Raw genomic sequence first — 12,034 nt, forward strand, 5'->3', positions numbered from 1 at the left:
CAGGTCGTCGACACATTCGACACTGTCTTCCAGAATCAAGAAACGCATTCAGCAGAAAGGAGACTGCGACAGACAACCAAAGGAAGTGAGGCAAGCATATTCGTTACCTCGTATCAAATGTTGCAAGGAACTCTTTCACAAGAGCATGTAGCGAGAACTGGCAAAACTTTAACTGCCTGTTAAGTGAATGTAGCAAAATAAGAAAGAAAATCCTGAGAAGTCAGTCTGTTTTGTTGATTACGAACTCATCAATAACCGAGAGTGCTGCAGCACGAACCAGTACGGAATTACGCGTGGGCACTTTCCAGTTTCCTAGAAAAGTGTTACCCGAATGGACGTGCACGGCCCCAGTAAGCGGGGCTTTTACGTCAGATCACGGAGCCAAAACGGTTCAAATGGGTCTGAGCACTATAGGACTTAACATCTGAAGTCATCAGTCCCCTAGAACTTAGAACTACTTAAATCTAACTAACCAAATGACATCACACACATCCATGCCCTAGGCAGGATTAGAACCTGCGACCATAGCAGTCGCGTAGTTCCGAACTGAAGCGTCTAGTACCTCTCGGCCACCACGGCCGGCATCACGAAGCCGATTGCTGGCTGCATGGTGGTCTTTGAGTGAACGAGAGGGATGTTTCGAGTTTCATATACGTTTCCGTGGAGATCTGAATGGTGTTTTGTGCGATATTTTGTCACATTGTGTTCTTGTTTTGTTCATAAAATGGATAGAGCCTGTTTTAGGCCATGTGGGAATGCAATCAGTATACGTTCTCCAGTCAAGAGATTGGATATCGGAACCTTAATGAGTATAGTTGGGTTATTACAGGGATTTGTCTATTAACATTGGAGCAGTGAGGAGTTCGACCTTGTACTAAACGTCAAACCGAAGCTGATGTCTTATATCTTAACTGATTTAGTAGTGTAGCAGAACAGAAAAACAAACCCACATTCACCTTAAACGTTTACCACAAATTAGCGGAGCAGTAGTTGGTAAAATTTGTCTCGAGCGCCATACATCGCCAAGACAGCTATGATTCAGACTCCGAGGTACGGACTAAATGAGTGTTTGAAGCAAAGAAACAGGCAAATGCATATTTGCTATAGCCCAATTAACTTACGGAATTAATGTTAGATTGTAAGTTATATTAACACCCTACCACTATTCACTTTACACATTTCAAAAGGATCGTAGCTATGAGAGACGTTCGATAATTAAACAGAGAAATTGCTGAAGAAAAGAAGGAGTTTACGCGGAGTTTTTACTTTCATGATCTTAGGTTGACAGCGCTGGGATGAGATGACAAATCTCATGGATAATAATTATTTTGTTCATAACGTCATTATCTCACTTAACGATGGCGTGTCCGTTTCAAGTATCAACATTAGTTGAACAACTACCAGCGATCCGTTTTTTTGCTTTCTGAAGGAGATAAGCCAGCTGTATCTTTCCCCAAATGATTTTACAATATTATGAGCGTTTTATGAAGAGTGGAAACTGTTACTAGAGGATAGAACAAATCCGAAACTGTCAAACTCTAATGAGTTACGAGCAACGTCATGGCCGGTTACTTGGAATGTTGATTCCGTCCGTTGAAACCTGAATGGACATAATTTGTTAAGACCGATGCGCTACAGTTGAACATTTAGCGTTAACAGTAGCAGCAAGTGTTGGCACAGTTCATAATGTTACCAGTAACAAGTTGAAGTACGGGAAAACAAGTGTAACCTAGGTTCCAAAAGAATTAACCCAACAACACAAAGTTCCAAGGCTTAAAGTGTATACAGACTTGGAAGACCGCTGTAAAATGGAAGGTGGCCCTTTGTTCAACAATATTTGAACATGCAATGAAATTCTGCTTCGCCATTTTCAGCCACAGTTCAAAAGACAAAGCATGGAATTTAAATATACGGGCTCACCCATCCGAAAGAAATTCAGACCACAGTACCAGCGGACAAGGTAATGTTCATCGTCTTCTGGGATGTCCAAGGTGTTATCTTTTGTGATTACTTAGAGGTTGTGCCTACAGTCGACAGTGACCACTACCTGGGTATACCGCTCAACAAAATAAAGCCGGGAATGAGATAAAAACGTCGGGAATGCCAAAGGAAATGTGCGACATTGGCACACGGCACTGTTGACGCACACACTGCACAGTCGTCAAAGAAATCATTGGAAAAATGTCTTGGGAGATAATACGTCATCCTCCCTTCGGTCCAGATTCAGCTGCCTGCGATCTCCATTTGTACGGTCCACAAAAGGATGTATATCGTGGAAAAAAGTTCGTCAGCTACTTAGAGGTCAAAGAATTTATGGAAAAGTTGGAAAGTGACTCAGAGAACAACACGAAGACCTCTTTGTGTCAGGTATAAAAGAACTAGTGTATTGCTGGGACACATGTATTAATATTGGTGGGTATTATTTTATTAAGAAATAATAAAATTGGCATTTAGTTACAATACACTTTTCCTCCCTGCATCAGTTTGCGTCTAATTACTGAACGTTCCTTGTAAGTCCTTCCTCTGTTCCTATTCTAATTTTGTTTTTCCGTTGTGAAGAAGTTTTCTTGGAACACAAATCCATCGTGGGTATCCTACTTCCCCTTTCCTTTATTATTCCTTTTCTCACTTATCACAGAGAATTGCCTTTCGGGTAAGTTTCCTTTACTGAAACGAAACTTGTGTTCTATAATTTTCCTGTCGGTTCTGCTCTACATATGTTGTTCTAGTAATAGACCAAGCGAATGAATTTCCAGTTGGGAGAGGCGAGCTTTAAAATCCACCCAGGCTCTCCGGATTAGGTTTTCTGTGGTTGTCACAAGTGGTCTGGAGAGAATGCTTGTGAGATTCAACAGAAAAGGACACAATCTATTTAATCTGCTTCCCCGCTCTATTTGAATTTTATCTCTGACTCTGATCGTGACATCGTCGATGGAACGTAAGACAATAATCCTTCTTCCTTACTTCATTCTTCCTAGCTGTTTGTTATCACGGATCAAAATGGCATCCTAGCAGAGCACATGGGAACTTCCTTTAAACTTGGATTGACGTGACTTGTCTGAAGTCACTTAGAACGATCGGTTCCGCAGTGTCCTCCAGCCATAATTTGAAATCTAAAGGGACGTTTGAAGCAAACAAAAGAATTTTTCGTTCGAACTCGTCCCCGTCTTCTCCGCGTCATCTCGAAGAAGTTCAGTTCGCTTCCGCGTGCCTGAGGAAATTGCACGACACACGGGGAATGTGACGAGGGCGGCGCGAAACGTCGTCTCCGGAGAGAAGTCGGGAATCCACCCAGGGCCGTCGTCACAGCGGCAGCCTCGCCGCATTCAGATGAGGCAGGGACCAGCGGGGCGGCGCCGCCCCACGCCCGCCACCCCCGGCCCCCGGGTGTGCTGCAGGCGCTGGGTCGTGCAGGGCCGCACGGCGCTGCGCCGTGACCTCCAATAGGTTTACTCTGTGGGACAGGCTGTTTAGGAAACACAGCCAGCAACCTGCGTCCTAAGCCGCTTACCTGCTCCACTGGGGCTGCGAGGCACGCCACTGACTTACAAAAGGAACGCGTTTGTGCGAACGGCGACAAAAAGATTCTATTATCATGGTGCCAAGGTCCAAGACAGTCCATCCTTTTTTTCATTTGTTTGATATTCCTAAATACCTGCCATTGTCGGCCGGAAGGCTATCTACTAATTCAATGTGAAAAATGCTTCTAACATTATTTTATTGCACTGATCGCCTGTATTTACACTAGATTACTAGTTTCGATAAGTCAGACCTGCCTTTTTCAGATCCAAAATGTATAGTTTACATACTCTGTGGACATGAAGATAGCAGATGAGGCTCTCGAAACTAGTAATCCAGTGTACATACAAGCTATAATGGCAATGAAAAACTCATATCAGAAGTTTTCTTCAGACAGTAATTAATTTTTGTTCGATCTGATATTGCACACTTAAAATACACAACAATATCAATAATTAAAAAAAATACTATATGGACATTTAACTATACAACACAATGTCAAAAGCTCAAGATATCGTCCTTTTCTTTAGATTACAATATATCGCTTCTTCTCTGACAGTAGCGTAATTCTTTTGGTTTTATGGTTTTAGGTACAGATTTCGTCACTGCTTTTTACTCGTAAAGTTTCTTCAATTTTGAATCGGCGCTTAATCGAGAAATTTTCATCTCTGCTGTCGGGTCATTTCTCATTTGTCGCGAGTTGAATGGGGACACGAAGAGGCAACTGTATTTTGTCTGCTGCTGGTATGCTAGAACCGAGCAGACGCAATAAGAGTCGCGCTCAGAAATTGCGTTACACTGTCTTAATAAAACTATGCCTTTCGAAGAATACATCATGTAGTGTACATTACTAAACTACTGTGCATAGCAGTGTTTCAAAGATATGAAAGCTAAAACGGCAAAGAAACTCTAGCAGCTGCAACAGCAGAATCAGCAAGAACGAAGTATAAAAATAATATTACAGGTAGGTGACGTACTCGAGGTCAACAGAAGTGCAAAACTTCGTCTTCTTCAGTTAAATTAAAATTACCAGTAATGTTATCTTTATTTATGTGAATGCCAATCGGAACGACCAAAACTGAGATAATCAGTGCGGGGACAAAACACACTCAAATTTTACAATTAAACTTTATATAAACTTAGCACCACCTTTCACGTATTTGTATTGAATGAACTGTTGGACAGTATTCATCCCTTACTGACACTGCACGCAGCCAAGCAGAGGATTTCAGGTAATGGCGGATGTAGAGCTCAGTATGAAGGCCGTGTTGTCTTACGCGTTATCTTACGTGTTATCTTACGCAACAGCAAGCGTTATTTGAACCAAATCCGTAACTAGAACAAATATAAAAGTTTATGTACGCATGTCTGCATGTCCCACAGCTCTTCATACAGCACTGGACCGATTTCCGCCAAACTACGTACACATATCACGTAATGTCAGGAAATAATCACCGAGGGAGTAAGAATCGCTTACCTGTCACTGGGCTGGGGATGGGAGGGAACAAGTACTGTAGCCCACAACGGGCCAGTATCTGGACTTTATCCAAAATATATTCCAGCATAAAAGCACTTACTGACTTGCAACAGACTTAACACACCATTTCAAGTTTTAGGAAACAATTTTCTCTCACAACGCACACAAAACGATGAATGGAAAAAGGGATTATTGCTTACTATACTTTTGCTGTTCATGCAGTAGAACTGCCGCAACATGCATGACTTTTGAATTTATTACTTTTTTCCTACTAACTCTGCTGCTTCGCATTTTGTAGGCAATATGAACAAATTTCACTAAATGTAACCACAAAATTATGTTATTTTACGACACATAAAACACGAGTAATGACGCCATAAACGTAGAGGCGTGTGAAAACGATACTTCGTTAGAAATACAGGTGAAAGGCCTTGCAAGTATGTGTGAAATATATGTGACATGCGGGTATGTCGGAAATTCAGCGAAAAAAAAATTCTCCCAAATTCCTGGATCGATTTCAACGAATCTCAATACACATGTTACTTACTATCTGGTACTAAATTCTGCTATGATTAGAAGAACCAGCGACCTCCTATTTAAGTTGGATGATAGCTTAGATAGATAATGGGGTACGAATAGATGGACATACAGATTGGGAGGAGGAGATGGTGGAGAACGAGATGGATTTAGACGGGGGTGGGGGGTGGGAGGTAAGATGAGATGAGCAGAGGCAAGAAAGGGATGGACAAAGTGAGGGAAGAGGGACTGAGAGCGGCTTGAGATGGAGATGAATAGACAGAGTGGAGGAAATTGGCAGAGAAGCTGTAGAGGAAATGGCCAGTGGAGGAGGAGACAGAGAGGTGGAGGAAGTGATCGACAGAGAAGGAAATGTGAAGAGAGAGGGTGACTGACAGAAGCAGAGATTACAGACTAAGAAATGGGGAGGAGAAGGTGGATGACCAGAGTGGATGAGGAGAAGTGGGAGGCAGAGACAGTGTGAGAGAGGGATGGATGAGAGGGGTGAGGTGGACATGGGCAGGAGGTAGATGAGGCAGGAGCGTATCAACTTATATAAGTGAGAGGAGGAGGTTGCCATATGTAAGGTGGAGCAAAATGAAGAAAAAGGGGTGAAGGTGGAAAAAGATAGGGGTAAAAGGAGATGGTCTGAGGAAGGAGACAGGAAAAGATAGGCAAAGACTGAACAGGAAATGGACTGGTGAAAGTGGAAGTGAAGATGGACAGAGAGATGAAGAGGAGAAAGTAGTAAGAGATGGAAAGATGAGAGGGCAGGGGACGAGGGGGCAGAAAGAGAGAAGGAGGGGGCAACTGATGAAGATAGGGAGAGCATGGAAGCGAAAGAGAGGGTGAGGAGGAGATAGAGGGGAAGGTGATGGACAGAAAAGGGAGGAGGAGATGGACAGAGTAATAGAGGGGAAAGGAATGGACAGAAAGTGTGGGAAGGAGTAGACATATAAAAAGGGGAGGGGGAGTAGCAGAAGGAGAGAGAGGGGGGGAGGCAGTAGGAGATGGACAGAGTGTGGAGAGTGGAGGAGGTGGACAGAGAGCGTTGATCAACGAAGGATTATTTATGTTTGTCATTCAGTCAAGTTAATACACAGTAGTCAAGTTTATCTTTTTGTTGTGTGAACTGAGCAACGTGAATTCAAGTGGAAAAAGGTTTCAGCAATTTGATCGTTCTCGTAGAAATACTGGTCATATTGCGTTAAAGAGGAATTAGTAACGTGCTTTTCAATTAAGAGCCTTACTATGTAGCACAAGGGATACGAAAAACACGTTTAAACAAAGTAATGTTGTGGCCCAGAACATGTCACGGATAGATATTTCAAGGATTTTTAAAATGAAAACTTCCGACATGCATTAGAGAATACTTGATAGTATGAGACTATCGCAACAAGATTCAAGAGCTGTGAGCTGATAGAATTTCGGGACGACAGAGTAGTGGACGATATCACAAAAACAATGGAAATTCAAACTTTAGGTGAGCAACCTGGGATATTATAGTGAAGAAGAGATACGAGTGCTGCGTACATGACGTTAACAACAGCAAAGATGTTGACAGTCGTGCAAGAACCAGAGACACCAAACATATTATTGCAGTGGCACTAGCTGAAGCGGCGGTTGACTAAGAACAGAATAAAATATAGGGTTTTAAGTGCAATCAGCATCAAGGCAGTTGGAGAATGAGCACAAGTTTTTATTGTTTTCAAGGATGGTGGAGGAAGTCATCACTGCACTTTCAAAGAGGCCATAGCAGAATTTATCTGGAGGGATTTGGGAAAAACACGGACACCTAAAACTGAAAGGCTGAACACAAAATAAAAGTATCATCGACATCTGTTTACCAGCCATCAGCCTCAAAGGCTTCACCTTCTCTGATGCTGTCCTTCCTTGGACTCAGTGTTCCAGGGCAGGAATTTTACTGTGGTTATTAGACTGCGAACTTCCGGATAGTAACTACGGTCACAACAAATATAGCAACAGACTTTTTTTAATGTGAATACATTATTTTTCTATCGAAATAGAAAATGCCTTCAAATAGAAATTCAGCGAGATAACGTGTGAGTAACTGAACCAAATAGTCAAAAGGTAAAGGCAACAAAGACAAAATCCCGCCATCAGGAGATTGTAACACAAATGTCTGTCTAGTGTACCACATGTGGGCAAACATGTAACTCAAGTACAGTTCGTGTCATTTGTTACTGTGAGAGCTTCCGTGCCTTCTTTTGCAAGTCACCTCGATTTTATTAATATTTTATGTCATTACATGGTGATAACAGGCCAAATAAGGTTTTTGCAACGAGAGTATTTGTATTGAGAGCTCGAAATACTTTTCACTTGATTCCTAAGTATGTTCGGTTACTTCCCTGGGTTGCCTGTGAGAGCCGAGCATTGGAGGACGCGGCACACTGTGTTTCGGATTGGGGGCTGCACTTCGAATACTGAGAGGGTCGAACATCAATTGGCGTAAGCGCCTGACGGAATGACTGACATCGGTGGAGTTTCACCTATAGTATGCAGGGCAAAAATACATGCGAGACGTCTGAGTGTTTCCGCAGTTTATATGTTTACCATTCCGACGCTTCTCGAATGAAGACTGCTGACACCAACTGACTGCATTGTCCTCATGATTCTGAGAATACTTGTGGAGAGTGCCCTGCTGGGTGCGACTGTATGGCGCCGGATGGCTGTGGGGTAGACATGTTGTTTTCGTAGCCGGTCAAATGGCAACTTCAGTGCGTCAGCTGAAAAGCAGAGGAATGACTGGTCAACTTAAACTGAGGCTAGTTGACGTCATTGAGCCCTGTTTGATGTTAGAGGCTCGCCGGTGTGGCCGAGCGATTCTACGCGCTTCAGTCAGGAGCCGCGCGACCACTACGGTCGCAGGTTCGAATCCTGACTCGGGCATGGATGTGTGAGGTGTCCTTAGGTTCTAAGTAGTTCAAAGTTATAGGGGACAGATGACCACAGATGTTAAGTCCCGTAGTGCTCAGAGCCATATGAACTATTTTTGAAATTAGAGAGAACGATCGCTATTGGCGCAAGTGATATTCTGAGACTGTGTGGGTGGAATTTTGGAATCAGCACTGATTGCTGATTCGCGGTTTTCGCGAGTAGTAGTGAGTTGGGCGACGTTGGCTTCACTCTTGCGTTGCTCGGGCGCAGGGCATTCGGCATCTAATCTTCGTCAGAGTCGAATAGTCTTGCGACTTAGTCGCACTTGTTCGGTAGATCTTAGAATTATCGGACCGTCTTAGAGGACAGGGGTTGAAACAGAGTTGCTGTACAGCAGGAGTCGGTGCCTACATCACCAGAACGCTGCCTACCGACGACCTGCTAAAGATATCAGGAGCGGTAAAGCGTTGTGCGGCTCCGGCATTGTAGGACCTATCAGTTTTATACTGAAGTCCTCAACAGCACGCGCGCTTGCTTTGCTACAAGTCCACCTACCTTGTTTCTAGATGTGATCCCATTTGAGATCTCACTACTAATCGCGATACTGCAATATAGTCTGGAGAGTAATAGTTCATTCATTATACCTTATCCTTTAAACTACTTTTTGTGTCGATAATCATGGGCCTTTATATTCTGATGTGTAATAAATCTCAATGTAATATTTAATACACATATCATTTCGTAAATGTATGCAGAATCGTATTTCCGGTTGTTTATTATGATAATGTTCTCCTCTTCTTTCTCTGAATAGATTATGATTTTTATTAAGTTATTGTGAATGTGCACTCCTTTTTTTACCAACTAACAGGGTGCACCATCATTTCCTTTCGTTACCGTTGTTCACATAATTAATTAGGTGGTAGGTAGGGATGAGGTTCAGTTCATGTCTCGATCTCATGCAAAATTCGTCAGAATTAAAGTGGTACAAACTCTTCTCCACCTCGGCACCTCGCAACTACAGCAATCATATCAAGTGTGAAAAATGATCTGAAGAATGCTATAAAGATAATATTGCACGACCCATACTTACCATACATCTGTTTTGCACTGTTTCGTGTATTGGAGACTTGCTGGTGTTTCCTTGTGGTCATCCTGTTTACGTTTCGACAAAAGGGAAAATTCTAGAAGTATGAAGTGTAGCGAGCGTTTTGGCCAGATGCAAAAACCTATATTTTTTCGGTTAATAGGGTCTTCGAGGTCTAGGCATAATGTGTCAGATTGTTCCCCCACAGACAGCTTTATGACCAGTGCGACGTCTAGCAATAAACGTGGCAGTTCATGTATTGGTAAGTATAGATGCTCCTGTCTAGCTGGAGTCCCATCAACAAAATAAAGTTTACATGTTTGTCTGTATATAAGAACTTTTAATTGCGTCATATTGCGTAACCATCAGATACGTTATTTTATGCATCAGCGTCCAGAAAATGTACAAAAATCTACTTACTAAATCAATATTTTCAAATTATGTTGGGTTTGGTGCCACTGAATGATTAAGAAAGTATTTATTATGATATAATGACCTACATTTTAAAACACGAAGTGCAGTATCACAAATCATGTAATCAGTTTCTGAAGTTAAACAACAACCTTTCACTTTTACTTGGCATCAGCTGGATGTTGTTACGAAAAGTAGCCGTTTTACAAATAATCTCTCTGTTTTAGAAAATTTTGTTTGTCCACGATCGATCCATTTTGCGTCTAATTACTGTGGACACATGGAACAGCTTCTGTTTGCTGATCTTCCAGCTCGCACCATCTTCGGCTGTAGGCGAGTGTCTCTACTAATTGCCCAGGCTTACAGTACATTCTTTCGGAAGCATAGGTTGTTCACTCTCGTCTAGATCAATTTTGGCCCTAATTCCTTCAGGAAAATTTCGCTTTTTAACGCTTCTATTTTTAAATTGTTCCAGGAAAAGTAGCGATCTATTAATATTGTAACTTATGTAACAAACACAGTCGTAATCGGATTTAGGTTTTTAATTTCAAATTTTATGTGATCAGTTTCAGTCTACTCAGAGATCATAATCAGATCTACATTTTTTGATGACAGTGGGAACTGCTGGCATGGGGCAGGTCTTTCTCTGCCGTCGTGCCTTCCTGGTAGTTAGTATTTTGCTGTGAAAATAGAAGCAAATTATTTAAGGGTGCTTCGTCCATTAGTCATAAGGCTATCTTCTTGACTTTGTCTTGCATTTGTATGTCATTGCCTTCTGGTCAAGAGAAACAACTCTGATATAGTTTTATTATTGATGAAAACCATCCTTAGCTTCATTTACGTTCTTCCTGTATTGTAGTGCAGAGAACTGTGGAGTATTGTACTTGCTTTGTTTTGGGTACATAAGTTGGTTCACAAACTGTAGTTGCCAAATTGTCTTTAAACTACATAACGAGGATAAAACTTCTCTACACTGGGTAATCTTTTTTTCTGGTGGAATTCCCACTGCTATATATTTTTTTTTTTGCAATTATTCTTCAAATAACGGAACACTTTAAAAATTATTAACTATGTTAGAAGTTGAGCTTCCTCTCAATGTCTTTTCTAGTGCCATAATGGTAGTGGAAGAGGGTTTCATGTAAGGGTGATACACGATACTGTCACTTGCTGAAATTTTCTGGTAGATTTTTGCCTGAGTCGGTTTCAGTCTATATCTATACTGAGATGACTAATTGTGTGTAATAACTACAAAACTACAATACACAAATGCAGTTTCACATCCTACCAACGTCGACAGCATTGTAGACAACACAGCTGCTACCCAGTTGTACAAGAACCAAGACGGGACAATAATAAAGGGGGACCAAGAATTAAAAGTTCAGATTAAAAAGGATGTCAGACATGAATGTAGTCTTTCGACCCTTCTGTTTAGTCTGTACATTGAAGAAACAATGGCGGAAATAAAAGGTTCAAGAAGAGAGGATGTCAGTGATAAGATTCGTCCATGACATTCCTATCCTCACTGAAAGTGAAGAAGAATTATAGAATACGTTGAGTGGAATGAAGACTATGAATGTCAGATATGGATTGAAAGCAAATATAAGAAAGATGAAAGTAATGAGAAGTAACCGAAATGAGATCACCGAGAAACTTGACATAGTAAATGGGGATCACGAGGTAGACGAATTTAAGGAACTGGTATGAATGAAAATACACACAAAGCTGGTGTAAAATTTTACAGTATTTGTTATTTTTTCACAAACAGGTTTTGGGGTTTATGTCACCATCGGATAGAAATATTTGTATCTCATGATGATGTAAGACATGAAAACCTGTTTGTGAAATACATGGAGGAGGAGGAGGAGGAGGAGGAGGAGATTAGTGTATAACGTCCCGTCGACAACGAGGTCATTAGAGACGGAGCACAACCTCGGGTGAGGGAAGGATGGGGAAGGAAATCGGCCGTGCCCATTCAAAGGAACCATCCCGGCATTTGCCTGAAGCGATTTAGGGAAATCACGGAAAACCTAAATCAGGATGGCCGGAGACGGGATTGAACCGTCGTCCTCACGAATGCGAGTCCAGTGTGCTAACGTGAAATACATAATTAATATAGTGGAATAGTACCC

The sequence above is a fragment of the Schistocerca cancellata genome, chromosome 3 (genome assembly GCF_023864275.1).
Source record: "Schistocerca cancellata isolate TAMUIC-IGC-003103 chromosome 3, iqSchCanc2.1, whole genome shotgun sequence".
In the NCBI taxonomy this organism is placed as follows: domain Eukaryota; kingdom Metazoa; phylum Arthropoda; class Insecta; order Orthoptera; family Acrididae; genus Schistocerca; species Schistocerca cancellata.